The 20,196-nt window shown below is 42.4% G+C and overlaps 1 non-coding gene across 1 annotated transcript; it reads right to left on the bottom strand.

The window, feature by feature from the left end:
• Nucleotides 1–6,029: 6,029 nt before the first annotated feature.
• On the bottom strand, nt 6,030–6,102 carry Trnaa-cgc. The gene has a single exon. It is a non-coding gene; the product is annotated as a tRNA-Ala (tRNA).
• Nucleotides 6,103–20,196: the final 14,094 nt, after the last annotated feature.

The following is a 20,196-nucleotide window of genomic DNA, read 5'->3' as shown; positions in this document are numbered from 1 at the left end:
TTTGGCGGTATAGTAGCCAAACTTCACGAAAGGTATCACCTCAACCCAGTTGCACTTCCCAACACTGACGAACGTTGATAGCATGTCGGTCAAGGACTTATTAAGGCGTTCAGTAAGCCCCTTAGTTTGCGAATGGTAGGTAGTCGTCATGTGATCAGTAATGTTGCACCGACGGTTTATCCCTGTCACAAGATTCGATTGAAAAACTTTCCCTCGATCCGTAATTAACGACCTTGGATAGTGTGTTTTAATACAATGTCTTCCACGATGAATCGGCTGTTTTCACGGCGTTTGTAATGGCATAGCGTGTCACGTAATCAGTGCAAACAATAATCCATCTACTGCCACTAGCAGACGCTGGAAATCGTCCGAGGAGGTCAATGTCAACACGCTGGAAAGGCGTTTCGGCTGGTGGAATTGGTATGAATGCGCCATGTGGTTTCTGAGGAACTGCCTTTCAGCTGTGGCACTCTCGATCCACATATAGTGACGGACACTCCTAAACATATCTGGCCAGAGAAATCTCTTGCGGATCCTATTGTATGTCTTAATAAATCCTAAATGTCCGTCCTCAGGTGTATCAGAGAATTTCTGTAGAGCATCTAAGAGCATGTATTTGGGAATCACTGGTAGCCACCTCTTTCCAAACGGATCAAAGTTTTTCTTACAAAGTAATCCATTAATTACCCTAAATTGTCCTTTCAAATCCTCTGACCGATTTATGGCAAGCATAATTTGATATATCTTGGTGTCCTTCTTCTGATCAGTAGAGATATCCTGGAGTGCAGCGAGACAGTCACTATCTTCATCAAAGTCTTGATGGTCTTGCACAGGGTTTCTTGAGAGACAGTCGGCATCTTGGTGTTTTCTTCCACTTTTGTACACTATGGTAATGTCTTGAAGACGTAGTGCCCACCAGGCGAGTCGTCCTGTTCGATCCTTAAGACCTGTCAACCAACAAAGTGAATCATGGTCTGTAACAATTGTGAATGGCCTTCCATAGAGATACTGTTGAAATTTGCACATGACCCAGATCACAGCAAGACATTCTCTTTCTGTAGTTGAGTAGTTTCTCTCGGCTTTTGTAAGTGTCCTAGAAGCATACGCTATAATGTTCTCTTTTCCATCCGAAATTAGCACCAGAACAGCACCGACCCCATACCCACTGGCATCCGTGTGCAGCTCTGTAGGTGCTGCCTCATCGTACAGACCAAGCTCAGGGTCAGTCGTCAGAGATTTTCGCAGCACATCGAAAGAATCTTGTTGAGCACCACCCCAGATAAATTTACCATCGGCTTTTAACAACACTTGGAGTGGCCTAGCTTTGATACGATAGTCTTTGAAAGAACGACGATAATAAGAACATAATCCGAGGAAACATCTCACATCTCTAATACTTTTAGGAATAGGAAATTCTGTTATAGATCTCACCTTTTCTGGGGCTGGCCGTACACCTTCCTCTGACACAGCGTGTCCAAGTGTTTTGGTTTCTTTTGCTCCAAAGAGACACTTTCTTGGATTAGGTTTCAGTGCGCCTTATTGGAGACACTTACGAACGGCCCTCAGTCTTTTTATGTGTTCATCAAATGTATCTGAGAACACTATAATGTCATCTAAATATCAAAGACACATCGTCCACTTCAGGTGACTTAGAAGATTATCGATCATCTGTTCAAAAGTTGCTGGTGCATTACACAAACCAAAAGGCATTACCATAAACTGCTACAGACCCTCGTCAATTCGTGGAAGAGGGTAAACGTCCCTTTTAGTTTTCTTATTAAGCTTAATGTAATCAACACAAAAGCACCAACTGCCATCCTTCTTCCTGACGAGAACCACTGGTGACCTCCATGGTCTCTGCGAAGGCTGAATGATATCATTCTTCATCATTTTGTCTACCTCGTCGCGAATTATTCGTCGTTCCGTTGCCGACACACGGTATGCTCTCTGGCTCATTCGTTGATGGTCTCCAGTGCTAATGCGGTGCTTCGCCGTCGATTTGTCTAATTTGCTCTTCACCTGTGGACTGAAGCATTCAGAGAACTCTTGAAGAACAGCAAGTAGCTTCTTCTGTTGTTCCTTAGTGAGACCTAGTGATAGTCGAGCTAGAAGATCTGTTTTCGTAGTGTAGCGCTAATTTCGCCCACAGACGCGGCATGGAAGGTTTCTATGACTCTCAGCTGTTCTGCAATTAACGGTTCAGCGTGTTCTAGGCACATGCATCTTGGAAGGATCTGTGGTTCTCGGCGACAGTTAACTATCCATAATTCAATGAATCCTTTCTCAAACGAGACGACAGAGGCTGGGATGACCAAGTTATTTTTCGGTGGTATGCTTCTCTTACATTCCACTACAAGATCTATGGGTTGATGCATGGCATGACACATTACAGTTAACTTTCCAGCGCTGACTGCAGGAATGATCTCTTCATCCAGCACACATAGTCTCCGCACACTCGGATGCGCATCTTCCTGTTCAGAGTATCTCATCTCGTCTAGCATAACCATCGAGCGACCACAATCTATAATTGCCTGAGAAGCTTTCAAAAAGTCCCATCCGAGAATTAGGTCATGACTACACTCTTGTAAGACGATGAATTCAGTGGGTTGTGCATGGCCACTTACATCCACATGAATGACACATCTTGCTGTAGGTTTTACATATTTCTTATTAGCCACATTCAGCAGAGATGTTTTATTGTCAACGAATACAGATTTCTCCAACTGGAGACGGTACTTCTCCGAAATGTCTGAATATGATGCTCCAGAGTCCCCAAGAGCGTGGGCTGGTCGGCCATTCATGAGGAAATCGAATTAGTTTCCTGTTATTTTTGTAGTGATCAATGGCGGAAAATTTTTCTCTTCGGCGGACTCACCTCCAAGGAAGGTCGCACCATTTAGTTTTCCAGGTCGCGGCGCCTAGGTGATTGGCTGGAGCTTCTAAACGACGATGGAGATCTTGACCGAGGTGTTGGGGAGCGTCCTCTCCAGCGGCTAGCTTGCGGCTATGGTGACCTACGTCGTCCTGGACCCACATCTTATTTTTCATCTTCGTCGATCCGGAGTTGGCGTCGGCTCAGATCAGTCTGCTGTCTTCTGGCGCGGGTGTCATCAAATATGCGCCACCTTTCTCGACAATAGCTCACCTCATGTCCCGGTCGTCGGCAGTGGAAACATACAGGTAGGTTATCTTGGGTCTTCTAGACGTCAGGTTCGCCGGCCAGAGTGTCCGAGCGGTTCTAGGCGCTACTGTCAGGAGCCGCGCGACCGCTACGGTCGCAGGTCCGAATCCTGCCTCGGGCATGGTTGTGTATGGTGTCCTTAGGTTAGTTAGGTTTAAGGAGTTCTAAGTTCTAGGGGACTGATGACCACAGTAGTTAAGTCCCATAGTGCTCAGAGAGCCAGACGTCAGGTTCCGCATGAGGCATTCTAGGAACGTAACTTCGACTGGGTCTCGCCTTTTTCACCGTTTTAAAGGTAAATGAAGAACGAGGGATTGGATTGAATGTCTGTTCCACTTCCTCCCTTATGACCTCCTGAAACGTCTCGGTCTTTTGCTCGCCGTGCAAATCCAAGTGCCATCTGAACTTCCTCTCTCACTATCTGACGAAGAACACTTGTGAAATCAGTTTCTTCCTCCATCACAGACGTCGATAGGCCGTTTGGAAGCCGTTTAAACTTCTTGTGTGTAATTCTTTTTTGATGCATTATCTCGATATACAGGAGCCATTTTATGAAATCGTCTGCTGTCGATACCTCCTTCATGAGTAGGCCTTGATACATTTCCTCAGCAACACCCTTCATGAGATGTGTAACCTTATCTTCCTCCTTCATTCAAGGATCCACTATTTTACACAGCTCCATGACGTCTTGAATGTAGGATGCTGTAGTCTCTCCTGGACGCAGTTCCGTGTGGAATACTTCCCAGATTGTGAACTTCTCCTCGTTGTACTCATACTATTGCATGGCAGTCCGTCCAGGTAGAAAAATACGGTAGCCAAGCACACGGTGTTATCCCATTTGTTACAATTGTCTATACGCTCATATACCTTCAGCCACTTATTTGTATCTTGGCCATCGTCACCAGAGAACCTAGAAGGATGTCTAATGTGGTGGCACGCAGTTGCTGTCATCATAACGTCCCCTTCTTCTTCTGTCCCCGGCAGATTGCGATCTGTTGAATATGACTCGAACTCGGGTTTCTCGCCACGTAAACGGCGGCTCTGTCGTGGCCTGATGGGAGCCACTGTGTCGTCGATAATGTGCGCTATCACAAGTTCCAATACCCAGCGCCTCTACCAGAATAATAACACTTAGAAGACGGTGTAATTAGATGAATAACGAACACTAACTTCACTTAACGAAGGTTTAGTCAGCACTTGCACATACAAGAGCGAAGAGCGAACTGCCTCAGACCAGAACACATACGGTATATACAGGGTGTTACAAAAAGGTACGCCCAAACTTTCAGGAAACATTCCTCACACACAAATAAAGAAAAGATGTTAAGTGGACATGTGTCCGGAAACACTTAATTTCCATATTAGAGCTCATTTTAGTTACGGATGGGGCTTCATTTCAACGTGATCAAATTGTAAATTTTCACAATCATGTGTGGGCTGACGAGAATCCGCACGCAATTGTGCAATCACGTCATCAACACAGATTTTCTGCGAACGTTTGGGCAGGCAACGTTGGTGATATCTTGATTGGGCCAATGTTCTTCCACCTACGCTCAATGGAGCACGTTATCACGATTCCATACGGGATACTCTACCTATGCTGCTAGAACATGTGCCTTTACAAGTACGACACAACATGTGGTTCATGCACGATGGAGCTCCTGCACATTTCAGTCGAAGTGTTCGTACGCTTCTCAACAACAGATTCGGTGACCGATGGATTGGTAGAGTCGGACCAATCCCATGGCCTCCACGCTCTCCTGACCTCAACCCTCTTGACTTTCATTTATGGGGTACCAAATGTAGAGACTCTTCGTGCTCGTACTGTGGACGGCTGTTTCCATTCCATGATTAATGTGATTTGAAGAGAAGTAATAAAATGAGCTCTAACATGGAAAGTAAGCGTTTCCGGACACATGTCCACATAACATATTTTCTTTCTTTGTGTGTGAGGAATGTTTCCTGAAAGTTTGGCCGTACCTTTTTATAACACCCTGTATACAGTTACACAACATTCCAATACAATGATTCTTGACATTTGTGGATAGTTCTAGAATGTACTCGTATCGAATACAGGAATTAAAATTTTACGGTTTAGGTGAGTTACGAACTCATGAGCCTCCATGCAACAGTCTAGGATCATAGCCACTACACCACAGTGACTGTACCACTCAGCATCTTCTGCGACAATATTTTTCTACCTCCTACTTATCGATTTCTTAGAAAACGAAAGGAAGGAAGATAAGTGTTTGACGCCCCGTTGACGATGAGGTCATTAGAGGCGGAGCAAAAGCCCGGATGGAGGGAGGATAAGGAAGGAGATCGGCCATGAACTTTTCTAACGAGCCATCACGGCATCTGACTTAAGTGATTTAGGGAGACCACCGAAAGATTAAATTCAAATGGCTGGAGGGGCTCTGAAACAACGTTCCCTTCAATGGTAGTCCAGTATCTTATCATTTCACAACCTCGGTGGGTTCGTTCCCTTAGAAAACGTGACGCTAAAAGCAGTCGGCCGGCCGGGGTGGCCGAGCGGCTCTAGGCTCTTCAGTCTGGAAACGCGCGACTGCTACGGTCGCAGGTTCGAATTCTGCCTTGGGCATGGATGTGTGTGATGTCCTTAGGTTAGTTAGGTTTAAGTAGTTCAGGTTCTAGGGGACTGATGACCTCAGATGGTGGTGGTGGTGGTTAGTGTTTAACGTCCCGTCGACAACGAGGTCATTAGAGACGGAGCGCAAGCTCGGGTTAGGGAAGGATTGGGAAGGAAATCGGCCGTGCCCTTTCAAAGGAACCATCCGGGCATTTGCCAGAAGCGATTTAGGGAAATCACGGAAAACCTAAATCAGGATGGCCGGAGACGGGATTGAACCGTCGTCCTCCCGAATGCGAGTCCAGTGTGCTAACCACTGCACCACCTCGCTCGGTGACCTCAGATGTTAAGTCCCATAGTGCTCAGAGCCATTTGAACCATTTTTAAAAGCAGTCATTTGGCCTGATTGATATGGTTATGACAATGGTTGTATTTCGCAACTCCGTTTAGGTGCATTGACTCGTTCGCCGCTTTATGTGTTTGGTAGACTGTCCATTAGAGAACTGTTTTTCACACACATGTCCTTTAATGTATCTGCATCTCCAACTAATGGCACGTTAGGTCAAAACTTACCAGTTGAGACGTATCAATAAATTTAAGTTTTTGACAGAATGATTGCAATCCCGGATGGAATAATTTTTATCTTTTTACAAGTTCAAACTACCTGTGGAATTTAACGCTAGAACACTGACTGGTTCCACAGTTACACCCACACTTTGATAACCGTTATGGAGGGCAAGGGAGAGGCTACTTCCTTTCGTGTGAAATAATGAGGTTTCATCCCGATCGATTCACAACATAGCTATGGAAGAGTGACTGCTCAAATGTTTCTGTGCGCGCTATAAATAGTCTAGTTTTGCCTTTTCAATCCCTATGGGGTCGATACTTAGGAGGCTGTAGTGTATTCTTAGATTCATTAACTAATAACGTTTCTTGAAACTTCGTTGCAGTCTGAGGTGGGATGGTTCTTCAAGCGTCGGTTTGTTCAATTTCTTCAGCATATCGCAGTCGGTATCCCAAAGGTCGTACCAGCCTAAGGCTATTCGTTCTGCCTTTATTTGAGTCATTCAGTACTCCATGGGAGCGTGTAGCCCTATTTGGTATGGGCCCGATATACTTGAGCGATATTCTAGACTATGCCGCACGAGGGTTTTCTTAATCATTCCCTTGTGTGGACCGATTTCATTTTCCCAGTATGGTACCAATAAATCGAAGACTGTCATTTGCTTTTCCTAATACAGAGGCTGTGTAATCATTTGATTCCACATCCCTACAAATTGTTGCACCAAGAATTTTTTCATGTGTTGATTGACTCTCATTATGACACACTGACACTGTAATAGTAGGGAACTGCAATCATGGATTTTTTTGAAGCGCACATTTTAACTTTTCTGGAGTAAAAACTCTTAACTGTAGAGCTGTCGTCTTACGATGCTGCGTAGTGTGCTTACTGTAGGGCGCTATGGAGCTATTGTGTACGTTTCCAGAAAACGATTCGACACTGATAAGGAAGATGACAATAGAAGACACTTGATGCCTGTGAAATCAGGAACATTAAACAAACTTAAACTAAGTTGCTCTGGTGTTACACACACTGTCACTAACATTCAGTATTTGAGGTAAATTATGGCCTTGTGTGGAACGGATCAGAACTACAAAGCCGAGTTTCCTTTGTTTCCGTTCTCCATAGGTCATCTTAGAGCTGAAGTAAGAGAGAGGTGGAGATACAGAAGATAAAAGAACAGGAACTTGGCTTTCAGTTTTATCGTCCTCAAAATTTTGTTTCATTTCGGAAAGTTGTATAAAACGATTCGGATATGAAAGAAAGCTCCCACACGAAGGCAGAGATGTGTCTTTTTCAGATTAAGACGAAAACTGAGGAACAGAGAAGTAAGTGTGATAGATCACTTATAACGACGACGAGAAAGCCAGCTCAGCGACAGTGGGAGGATCTGGAACGGAGAGAGAAGATTGATTCCCAGAGAACAATAACAATAACGGAAGGGGCTAGTGCGAGCCCGGAATTCGTAATTTCCTATTAGCAGCAGACGTCGGAGCTGCTGCAAAAAGAGAGCGGCGAGCGGTGGACGCGAGATGCTGTCCGAGATCTTCATACAGATGGCCTTCCACAGACGTGCTTCACGAAACTCCTTTCTTGTTGCCAAGTATTGGCGGTGAGTTCGTGGCATCTCTGGTTGCGCACATTCAACAATGCTTGGATCCGAGTGAGGGGTTCCCCTGAAACGTATTAATAAGAACCTTCTATGACCTTTAGAAATGGAAAGGATAAACGCGACAGAATAGAGTTCTAAACAATGATTTCAGAATGACGTACTTTATACCTGCACGTATAAGACAGAATATTTTCGTTCAAGCTTCTCAGTTGAGGCCTTTACTGACATATATTAATAATTTTATCAGCAGGGTGACCGTATACCGTGACATTTCTCCACACAGGGACACACTTCAACTACACCAGCATTATTGCAAGTTATGAGAACCACTTCCATCATGTACTGTAGACGGAGCGTAAAAATATTGTGCATTTTTATGTAAAGTAGTGGAAAGATAACTTGCATTTGAAGGGACACGATTTTGTGTTAACTTTGTACACTACAAGGAAAAAATTAGTACACTCCTTTACTGGCTTCCAATTGACTCAAGATTTATTGTTGCAACAGTGCGTATGGAGTACATGAAATTATTACATTTGCAGATCAATTGCACAAGCGGTTCTGAGGTACCAGGTATCGCCTCATGTTGAAACACCGTGTTAGTACATGGTGTAGTCTCCACAGGCAGCAGTGCAGGAATCCAGTCAATCGTACACATGGCGAATACTGTCCTGGATACTCTATGCCACGCCTGCTCTACGTCTTCACGTGGTTGAGACACGAGGCGCACGAGTCACTTCCCATCCCGTTATATTGCAGAGACAAGTCTAGCGATCATGCTGATCAGGGAAGTTGATGCACGTCTTGCAAAGCAAATTGTGTTTCCTGACCTGTGTGTGGGCGAGCATTATCCTCTTGGGATAACAAATGGCTCTGAGCACTATGGGACTTAACAACTGAGGTCATCAGTCTCCTACAACTTAGAACTACTTAAACGTAACTAACCGAAGGACATCACACACATCCAGGCAGGATTCGAACCTGCGACTGTAGCGGTCTCGCGGTTCCAGACTAAAGCGCCTAGAACCGCTCGGTCTTGGGATAACACATCACCTTTGCAGAAACGGCAAAAGAACGGGTCTAACAACAATCTGTTCGTACCGAGTGCTGGTTAGCGTCCCCTCCAGAAACGCCAAAGGTCAAACAGAGCACAGACAATGAGGCCTGGAGTGAGACCATTGTGTCTTGGACGAATACGCTCTATGAGTCAGCGCTCGCCAGGGCTACGTCATACGCGCAAACGACCATCACCTGCGTGCAGGCAGAATCTGCTTTCATTGCTGAAGATCACGGTGCCCCATACATATTACAAGTGATCCCTTGACGGCACCAGTCGAGACGTCCACGTCGATGCTGAGTCGTGAGTGGAAGACGGGCTACAGATGAGTGTGCTCGTACTCCCACTGCTAATAACCGGTTCGCAACAGTTCGTGTTGACAAGTCAGGGCTCATAATTCCTCTTACCTGTGCTGTGGTAGCTGTACGATCTGTCACCACTGCCCTCACAATACGACGATGCCAAAAGGAGTCTGTACTGCGTGAAGGTCCAAAATCTCGTCTATGGAAGTGAAAATGTTCACGTGACCAATGACAAAAGCATCGTTGCACTACTGAAGCAGCACGTCCAACCTGTGTTCTCCAAAACCACCATCCCGCCACTCGGAAGGTCACAATCTGACGCCTTTAAAATTCGCTCAGATGGCTGTAGGAAGCACGAGTGAATCTCCGTGACATGATTGTCTGCTTGCGTCATACGTTTGCCATACGCTGACCTTCTGGCCCTGGGAATTCCTAATAAACGGCTAGGCACAGATGGGGCTCTGGTAGCTATACCACTACGGTATATGTTTTAGTACGAAGTTGAAAGCATTGTCAGTACATTTACTGTCTTTCAGGGGTGACATATGCGTCATCCGATGATATACGACGTCTTATTTCCATGTTAACAATGTTTTTGCAAATTTGTAAATTTGTGGTAAGATATCATGGGACCAAACTGTTTAGGGCATCGGTCCCTAAGCTCACACATTACTTAATCTAACTTAAACTAACTTACGCTATGGACAACACACACCCATGCCCGAGGGAGGACTCGAACCTCCGACTGGGGCAGCCGCGCGGACCGTAACTAGACGCCCCAAGACCGCGCGGCTACACCGCGCGGCCAACAGTGTTTTTCCATAGTGCATTATGCGTTGTTCCTGAATCTCGAAGCATGTAAATCTTTCGAAGTATACAAATAAACTGTCGAAACTTAAGTGACTTACAGAATTCGTCCCATATAATCTGCACACCCTCCTGTAGCAGGAAAAATAAGGGAATCAACTGAAAAGCTCTCCTGTTGGAGCACGAAAGACGAGAACATGCTACTCTGCAAAAGGCTCTGACAGACAAGCACCAAAATTTTTGACATGTGTGCATATCCACGCTTTTTTGTCCTGAAGCAGAGTCGCAGAGAGACAGTAACAGTGGAAGAGAGAAGACAGTACCAGTGAGAGAGATAAAATGGCAGTGAAAAAAAGAGAGGTGGATGAAGACAATAGCAGTGGGAGACAAAGGAAGAGGAGTTAGCGATAGACAGTGAGAGATAGTAGCAGCAAAAGCGGCAGTGGAGAGAAGACAGTGGTAGTTGGAGAGAAACACAGCAGAGTAAGCGAGAAAAGAAGAGACAGGGGCAATGGAAGGAACAAAGAAGGGACAAGGGCAAACCCTGTGCAAGAGAGAGAGGCAGTCAAAGGCGCAGAGAACGAAACAGTGCTAAGTAAGAACGAGAGAAAGGGATGGAGACAATAACAGTGGGGGAAACAGCCAGCAGAAAGTGCCAAAGGGAAGAAAGAGAGAGAGGTAGTCAAAGACGCAGGGAACGAAACAGTGCTAAGTAGGAACGAGAGAAAGGGATGGAGACAATAACAGTGGGAGAAACAGCCAGCAGAAAGTGCCAATGGGAAGAAAGGAGACAGTGGGACAGAGACATATATAGACAGTGGCAGTGGGAGCGAGATAGAGAGTATGATGGCTTCACTACAAAGACAGCCAGGAGGAAAAGGATTCAAAGTGTTCTGTGTTAAAAGACCGCGAATATGTTTCCATGACGAAATTTTTGGTGAGCAAAGCGGAGCGAGAACTGGGGCAGCCACTTCCTCGCTTTTCTGCCAGAGTCTTTTAAAGAAGAGCATACTCGTATTTTTCCTGCTCTGACAGGTGCATTTTTCAGCTGGTTATACCGTTATTGGAAAAATGTTTAGTCGGACCCTGATCACTCCCTTCGCCTTGGTACTAACGAAATATTTTAGGTAAGGCTCGCCTGTTTCGCCTTGACCTGCAAGGCGAGGATAGACAAGTTATCGGTTTTATACCACCGTCATCTCTGTTGCAGCAGTATTACCTTCAGATAAGTTCCAAATCCATACTACTGAACATGCACTACATGCAGCCTCCACGTAACACCCAATTAGCACTCTGCAATTTTTTTCGGGAAGTACAGCTAAGATGGAGAACCCGCCACAAGTCAATCTCTGACAGAGTCGAGGCTTGACTTGGTGCAAGAAAAGGGACACCTATTATGTCTCTTGTGCCGGTACTGAATATTTTACAAAAGAATGACAGCCAATTTGTTGATGCTGCTTCAACAGTTCGCGCGTTTTATGTGATACCAGTTGAGTCAGTGGCGTAGTGGCTAAGAGCACGGTTTCGAATTTTTGCGCTTAGTGTTCAAACCAACTTTTATACTGTATTTATATATTTATTGCTCTCTCGGAAGTATATGACATCAATGACAACATATTTTGTGGCATCGAGGAATACAGTGGAATTACTTACAGAAGAAATAAACACTTTAAATATTATTAAAATAGATATTATAATCAAAAATCTTAGTCTATATATTCTAATTAAAAGCAACTGAAAATTCAAAATATAAATTCTATTATTTCAGCGTTTGGTTGGATTTCTGCCATTATACTTCAAGACAACAAGAGTATTCCGCAATGTGATATCTACCATAAAATAGCGCAAAGCATAAAAGGTGTAAGAACAGCCAGCCACGGCCAAAGGCACATAAGACACATTTACCATTGTTAGTGAGAATATCATCGGGAACAATAACCTGGCTAACGCTGCTAATTACTTGTCGATCTGGCGATAATTTCGCGGCAAACCAAGCATATCAAACTAATTTCTCGGATGCCTGACACTGCCATTAATTACAGATCAAGGCACGCATTTTATTAATGGCATCGTTTCTACTAGTGATAGCCGTTTCTTCTGCAGTGAGAATAGGGAATTTATGTGATGGGCGAATGCAGTCTTTACCTAACAGTAGAAGTATACGTTCTACGTTTGACAAAACGGAATACATTTTGGAGGAATTACTTTTAATTAATATGTTGATAATCCGATTTCATCGGCTACAAGGCCATAAAATGATTACGGATAGCTTTTCCTACCTCACATGTAAATAACGTACAGAAATGGCTCTATTTGTAAATAAGGTCACAAAATATTGTCCAAAAGCTAATGATGGGTATCTTTCTTGAGCTTTGCAGGTTTTGTGGCTGTTGTGTACACATAAAGATGCAGCCCCATTAATCTGTTTACGTCTTGTTGAAGTCGAAGACGAAATTTGCCACTGGCTTCGTGAAGAGGAAGAAAAAAAAAACGTATTGATAACATTACTCCAGAAATATTAATCCGTACTGGGCACTATACTAGTAGCAAGCACGTAAGTACAAAACAAATATCACAATGAAGGACCGAATTGCCGAGCGGAGCATGTAATCAAGATAAATAGAAAACTATCGCGTCGTGGGTGGTCGATCCTTTTACAGGGGCTACAAGCAGCGGACATGTGGTAACTTAATGAGAATTGCGGCAGGGAGCCATGGTAGCAAAAGCCATATTGATGTCGAGAAGTTTTGGATTCAAAGTCTCAAACACCGCTAGTGTCAAAGGCAAACAAAGAATTCGACAGTGTTACGTCACTTAAAACATTACCAGCACAGACAAGTGTTATGAATTTTTTGAAACAGCAAGATTGTTTCAACTTCAAACCGCCACTACAATTCCTGAATTTAACAATGCTTTCGTTATAAGTACGGAGGAAACAGAATTTGAAGCTCACTTCTATAAAGGCACCGTTATTGTTTCGAGGTTAGAAATTTACATAAATAACTGTCGATCAACTGAAACAAAGAAATTTATCATCAGTTTTAGGACAAAATTTTTCGACTTTACGTGAAAATGGAGTCATTCCAGTACTTAATTCACTCGTTAGATGGTAAAATCTATCCCTATTTATACAATGGTCTCGTTGTCGAAAAGTAATACCGACAAAATGTATGCCGTTCCGTCAAACCTAGTACGTATACCGTACTTTTACTGACAGGTAAGAAATAACATTCGCTCACCACAGATGTTCCCCATTCTCACCGCACAGGAAACAGGAATCACAAGTAGAGGCGATACAGATAATAAAATACAGGTCTGTGTCCTAAATCAATGGCAGGTTCAGTGTCCCTCAGGGCTGCTATGATGATATCAGCTATATTATATTAAGACGAAACTTACTGATTCTGTGGAAAATTACGTTTCATTGCCTGTGATTTGTGCACATTTTTCTTCAATCTCTTTGATTCTCAAATTGGTTCAAATAGCTCTGAGCACTATGGGACGTAACATCTGAGGTCATCAGTCCCCTAGAACTTAGAACTACTTAAACCTAACTAACCTAAGGACATCACACACATCCATGCCCGAGGCTGGATTCGAACCTGATTCTGGAGCGGTCGCGCGGTTCCAAACTGAAGCACCTAGAACCTTTCGGCCACAAAAAAAATCAAATTGCTCTGAGGACTATGGGAGTTAACTGCTGAGGTCATCAGTCCCCTAGAACTCAGAACTATTTAAACCTAACTAACATAAGGACATCACACACATCCATGCCCGAGGCAGGATTCGAACCTGCGACCGTAGCGGTCGCGCGGTTGCAGACTGTAGCGCCTAGAACAGCTCGGCCACTTCGGCCGGCTTTTGATTCTCATCCTGAAAGTATATCATCGCTTAGTTTTGCTATGAATTTGCTATGTTGTAGCTGGTGATTACACTGCACTGGGAGTAGGATGACGATAGTATCGGAAGGTGGGAACCCCCTACTGAGACCTCAAGTAACCAAAGTATTTGAAAGATTCAAAGTGGTCTTCAGTGACACGTACAAGGCGTTTGGTATCTATGTAGGCGCGATTTAAACATGGGGATACTTTCAGAAGAAATGACTTTGGCACGGACTCGATATGTGTAGTTTATTTCATGGACCTCACTTCATCCAAACTCGTTGCCTTACCAAAATTAAAATATTTCAAGTTATTCCACGGTGGTCTAATGAGTGAGGTGTCTCGTCACTATGACTATTTGTCATTCTGCTTTTTTCCTATTTATGTCACCCTCAGCATTTTACTCAGGCAAGAATCGATTATTAGTTGTATCAGGAAACAGATTGTTGTGCATATGATCTATCTTGAAGGCATTATCAAGCTTTCGCAATATCTTGAACGTGACGTGAATCATAATTAGCGTCCTTCACTGAGTCAGATTCTGCTGCAAGTAGCGTAACATTCAATATAACAGTCTGTTTTAAAATTACGATTTGATAATCAAGAGGCGTCGTTAGTAGGCAACAACTAACGACGAGACGTTAAACCCTCTGCTCTGTTTCTTTTTTTTTGCTTTTTATTTACAACCAGTAAGTAACACACGAGCGAAATTTTCCAAATGCGAGGAACTGCATAGAAATTCCTTCTCATGCTCACCTAGAGTTTACATGCTCTTGTTACTTTGAATCTCTGTGCCATAAGTTGTCCTAAATTAGAAAAGCTCATTTATCAGGCTCTTTTCGCACTTATTGACAAAACATCACCAGTAGTTATATAGAAGTGTTATGAGTACAAGATACTTTTCGGCTCTTTGGTTTTTATAGAATGAATCACAGTTTTGCTTACGAATGACATATAAAAGACGTTATGGTCGGTACTTTTTATTCCTTATTCGACATTCTCAGCTGCTTCTCCTTTCATGTTATCAGAAACTGAAATCGAACTTACACAGCAATTATTAATGTGTTTAATTTCCTTTGCAGCTTTTGTTTCCTATTTTACGAATATTGCAAAGTTTTTCCTCGCACAGTCTGCTTTTCTCATTTGAAACGGCATGTTATTTGGAGGTTATGAAATTTATTTCTGGGTATTCGCGTCTTGTAATCAGTGTTATGTTGTGTTCTCAGTTGTACTGTTATGCGCCAGACTTGATGTATATAATATTAAATGAATGTTTTTTACTCATAATGTTCATAGCACCATGTGGTACCAACAAGGGTAACTAATTCCAGTGAATGAGTTTTTTAGTTCTCAGTTAGCTGAAGGATGAAAATCAGAAATAAATACGACAGGTACTGAAGAAGGGAGCCTCCCAAATAATTTCCGGTTCTCTTTATTTATGATGTTCGAGTTGCATCTGGATATTATTTGAAACTAAGCTTTAGGCTAAAATCGTAGTTACAGAAACGCAAATAAAACTCTTTGAACTGTATTGTACATAGTTTGGCTCCCAGTCCAAGCGGTGGCAGCCAGCGCCGCTGCATGTTCGAAGAGCAAGCATGCCCAGTGCTAGCCAGCTAGTAAAACATACCAGCTGAGCAAACATATTCAGCCTGTAGCTAATCTAATGGAGAATCAGCAGCATCGTAGAATCGTTTGGCAACCATGTGATCGTTGATTTACTTCCTGCAGTGTTCCAAAATCAAGCTGGAAAATTCACTCCATATATTCTTGTCATTTAAATTACACATTCTGTATTATTCCTACTTAAGGGATAGCTTACACCAAGCAAATTTATGTTTTTTGTTCAAGGAATCTCGTTATAACATAAACAGCGGCTTTCTTCACCATTTACATTGGGAATCGCCCGTCTCAAGCATCACTGGGTCAAATAGGGAGCGCCGTCTGCTGCACTTGTATGCTAGCTCTGCGGATAGCTGTTCACGCTTCGAGGGGAAGACTATGCTAGTTTTTGGTTCCACTCTCATTGGGGACAATACTTTGACCTCCTTGTGTCAAAGAGCCACTAGCAGGCGGAGAGACGGTCAGTAAAAAAATCTTAAGGCAACTTTTCCCCCGTACGTTTTGTCTGTGGATCTGATGGAGAAAAACTGGCAGATTTGCACACTTGATGATACCTGCTTTTTCTGCTTCTGTCAATGTAATTGACTTAATTGTGGCACTGAGTGATTTGTTAACTGGATTTCGTTATTTATCTACCCCTATTGCTACATTTACATAATTTCGTGGTAGAATTTATTGTATCGCTACTGCTGAATAGCATGTGGACTAAACGTAGAAATAAACCGTTTCGAAGCTGAAAGTGTGTATTATCCTGCTAATTCGTCACAATTTGAGATACTTTGTTTCATTAAGAAAGACGTTTCCGTAACGTTATTATGATACGTTTTAATACATTTGTATTTTTACAGTGCACACTGTATAGCGTTTCTTCGTTAGTTAATTGAACGCAACAGATAAACGTCAGATATAAAGTAATCAGCAGCAATTTTGTCTTACAAATTATCTAAGACAGTCTAAAAGTGCTCGGTTAATTTTTCGACTGTGGACCATATGTTAGTAGCACGTCCTATTGTTGCAGGTTATGCTGCATAACTGACAGTAAAACAATGCAGTTCAACAAAACGATACAGCCAAGGGACTCACGAACTCTGTCACTGACAGTACATTACACTCAACTCAAATTAATTACATCTGTCAATCGACAACACAGACCGTTTGCAAGCAGTCAAACAATACGTGTAGACTGCGCAAGTCCTGTTCCCACGTGGCCAATATAATTAGGAAGTCATCGAAATAATTAACATAGTTGAAGATACCTGTATGTGTTACTCAAAATTTCTATGAAAAGTCACAGGATAGCTGGCGTTCCTAAACGGCAAGTTCTTATAACTATACATACAGGTTAGATTATTCATCACTATAAATTCTTCGTCTGATCATCTACAGGGAATTGAAAATAGGCGTCAGTGAGATGTGTTTTTGAGAAACAATAGCCCTGAGCCAATTTCGCCGATTTTCTTCAGCTGAGGAACTGGATGCAGATCAACATTTGGTAGACTTAAAATCACCACAAATTCTAAGTGACCCATTTGACTTCTTAACTACGGCTGGGTAGACTACGCTGGGAATATTAGTATCATACAAGTTTCCATTAATTTACGTCTATGATCACAAACTTTTTGTTAACAGATTACCGGTTTCGGTCGATAATGACCATCATCAGATCTGCAGAAAAAAATGGAAAAACATAAATGTACTCGCTGATTGTCTACAGCTTAAAAACAATACATAGACCATAATGAAAAGTACTGCTGACAAATATATGCATTTGTGCACTTTCAAGTATGAAGAGGCATTCCTGTTTTATAAAAACAAAATCCTAACGTACTGCAGCTATAATGGCATCGTCAAATGTTAAATGCATAATCAGCACCAGCATCGATATATATATATATATATATATATATATGCACGAGTCATGTTGTCAGTAGCACTACTGTTCAAAACTAGCTGCCGTACAGTAGCCACAAGCTGTTTATGGTTTATGTTGTAAGTTCACCAGATGTCGCTAATGTCGGCATACACTAGTTTTCAATAATTAATTGCACAGCGAAAATAAAAGGGGATACAATAGTTGATGTCTGTAATGGGCTTATAACGTATATAAGGCATTACAGTAATAAAAAGAAATGAAAAAGAACACGAAAAAAGTATGATTGGTAAAAATACGAAGAGTTATTCGCGACAATGTCGCAGCTTGTGAAACTAGTGCCATGTCTGGCTTATGACAGAGTCAAAAGGCTCTGTAAACTGAAGCAGCAAATCAGTACCGAGGTAATGAAGATTAAATTCAATAAGCAGTGTCTCGCAGCTGGTGTCACAGCAAACTATGCCAAAGTGAAGATTAAACAGTGGTGAGCCCTCGCCTTATCAATTAAATCCAAAAGTGAGATCAAATGGATTAGGGCCCAGATACGTGAATCATGTAAACATAAAGACTTGCTAAGTCGAGAAGCTTTCGAACTACATTTACAACTAAGTAGCGAACCTTCTTGTAGCCAGTTTCAATTTGTGTGGAAAGAGATTACTAACAGAGTTAGGATTAACGTAGAGAAAATTACAGAGAGGCATAACAAAAAATTGGCTAAATTGATCAAACCCCAGAATTTATATATTGTAAAAAGTAAGGATGTCATTGGGCAACATCATTTCAATCACAGGGTAGCTAATTTAACAAATATTTTACCGAGTAGTGATGAAAATATGTTGCTGAATAAAGGTCTACAACATAACATCACTTCACATGTTAGTCAGGCAAATACTAAGAAGAGAATCTCCCCATCGCACCCCCCTCAGATTTAGTTATAAGTTGGCACAGGGATAGTCCTTGGAAAACTGTACACAGATCAATCGAGAAAACAGGAAGAAGTTGTGTGGAACTATGAAAAAAATAAGCAAAATATACAAACTGAGTAGTCCATGCGCAAGGTAGGCAACATCAAGGAGCGTGTTAGCTTACGAGCGCCGTGGTCCCGTGGTTAGCCTGAGCAGGTGCGGAACGACAGAACCTGGGTTCAACTCTTCTCTCGAGTGAAAAGTTTAATTTTTTATTTTCAGATAATTATCAAAGTTCAGGCACTCACACATAATCAACTTCGCTCTCCAAAATTCCAGGACATGTTCAGATTTGCTTGGACATATACAGGATTTGACGGTGTACGCACGGAAACATTTGAAAACGTAAAAAACGTATGTTTTGACAGAGCACAGGGAAAACTGTGCGACTGTCAAACTGTTGCATTCATTTGATGCAGTTTATGTGACAAACTCTTATGTTTTCATCACTTTTTTGGGAGTGATTATCACATCCACAAGAAAACCTAAATCGGGTAAGGTAGAAGAATCTTTTTACCCATTCGCCAAGTGTGCAAGTTAGGTGGGTCGACAACATATTCCTGTCATGTGACGCACATGCCGTCAGCGGTGTCGTAAAGAATATATCAGACGAGTTTTCCTGTGGAGGAATCGGCTGACCTATGACCTTGCGATCAAATGTTTTCGGTTCCTATTGGAGAGGCACGTCCTTTCGTCTACTAATCGCACGGTTTTGCGGTGCGGTCGCAAACCGCAGACACTAAACTTATTACAGTGAACAGAGACGTCAATGAATGAACGGACAGATCGTAACTTTGCGAAAATAAAGAAAGTAAAATTTTCACTCGAGGTAGGACTCAAATCAAGGACCTTTCGGTCAGCAGATGCTCACTCTAACCACGAGACCACGGCGCTCATCAGCGTACATTGTCCTTGATGTTGCCTACCTTGCGCATGGACTACTCAGTTTGTATATTTTGCTTATTTTTTCATAGTTCCACACAACTTCTTCCTGTTTTCTCGATTGATCTGTGTTCAGTTTTTCAAGGCCTATCCACTGTGTCAATTTATAACTAAATCGAGGGGGGTGCGATGGGGAGGTTCCCTTGTAAGAGAGTAATAGTTGAAAGTAAAATGGCTTGCGAAGCGGCTGGGATTACGATATTAGAAATTGCGGACACAGCTGTTAAGGTCAATAAGACCTTGTCTGTTCAAAATAGTTCTAATAATGTGGTTAATCACGAGAGCCGTATTTAAAATGGTCTCAGTACCAAGTTAGAGGAGGAGAAAGCAATGGTCATTCGTGCTGACAAGAGGAACACGGCAGTTCTTATATATGAAGATGATTATATTAGGAAAACAGAAGAATGTTTGGCGGAAAATGAGACTATAGAAATTCACAAAGACACAACTGAGAAGTTTCAGACTAATTTGCGGCGAAAGATTGACAGCTCCCAGTTTCTTCTTACAGATTATGAAAGTATATCGCTTAAAATGATGACTGTCAAACTTCCTTAGCTTAGATCTCAAGTCAAGATTCACACAAATGGAAATCCGGTTCGTCCGATTGTGAACAATATGTCATCACCATGCTAGAAATTAAATAAGTTCCTTAACAATAAACTTAAATCAGTTTACACGTCCAATAAATATTTTGGGGTCAAAAACAGTGCTGAGCTAGCAAATACAATCAAAGATATACATATACCAAATAATGCGACATTAGCATCCTCGGATGCAAAAAATCTTTACAGTAATGTCCCAATA

The sequence above is a fragment of the Schistocerca piceifrons genome, chromosome X (genome assembly GCF_021461385.2).
Source record: "Schistocerca piceifrons isolate TAMUIC-IGC-003096 chromosome X, iqSchPice1.1, whole genome shotgun sequence".
Lineage (NCBI taxonomy): Eukaryota > Metazoa > Arthropoda > Insecta > Orthoptera > Acrididae > Schistocerca > Schistocerca piceifrons.
This window is presented reverse-complemented; position numbering and strand designations above follow the sequence as displayed.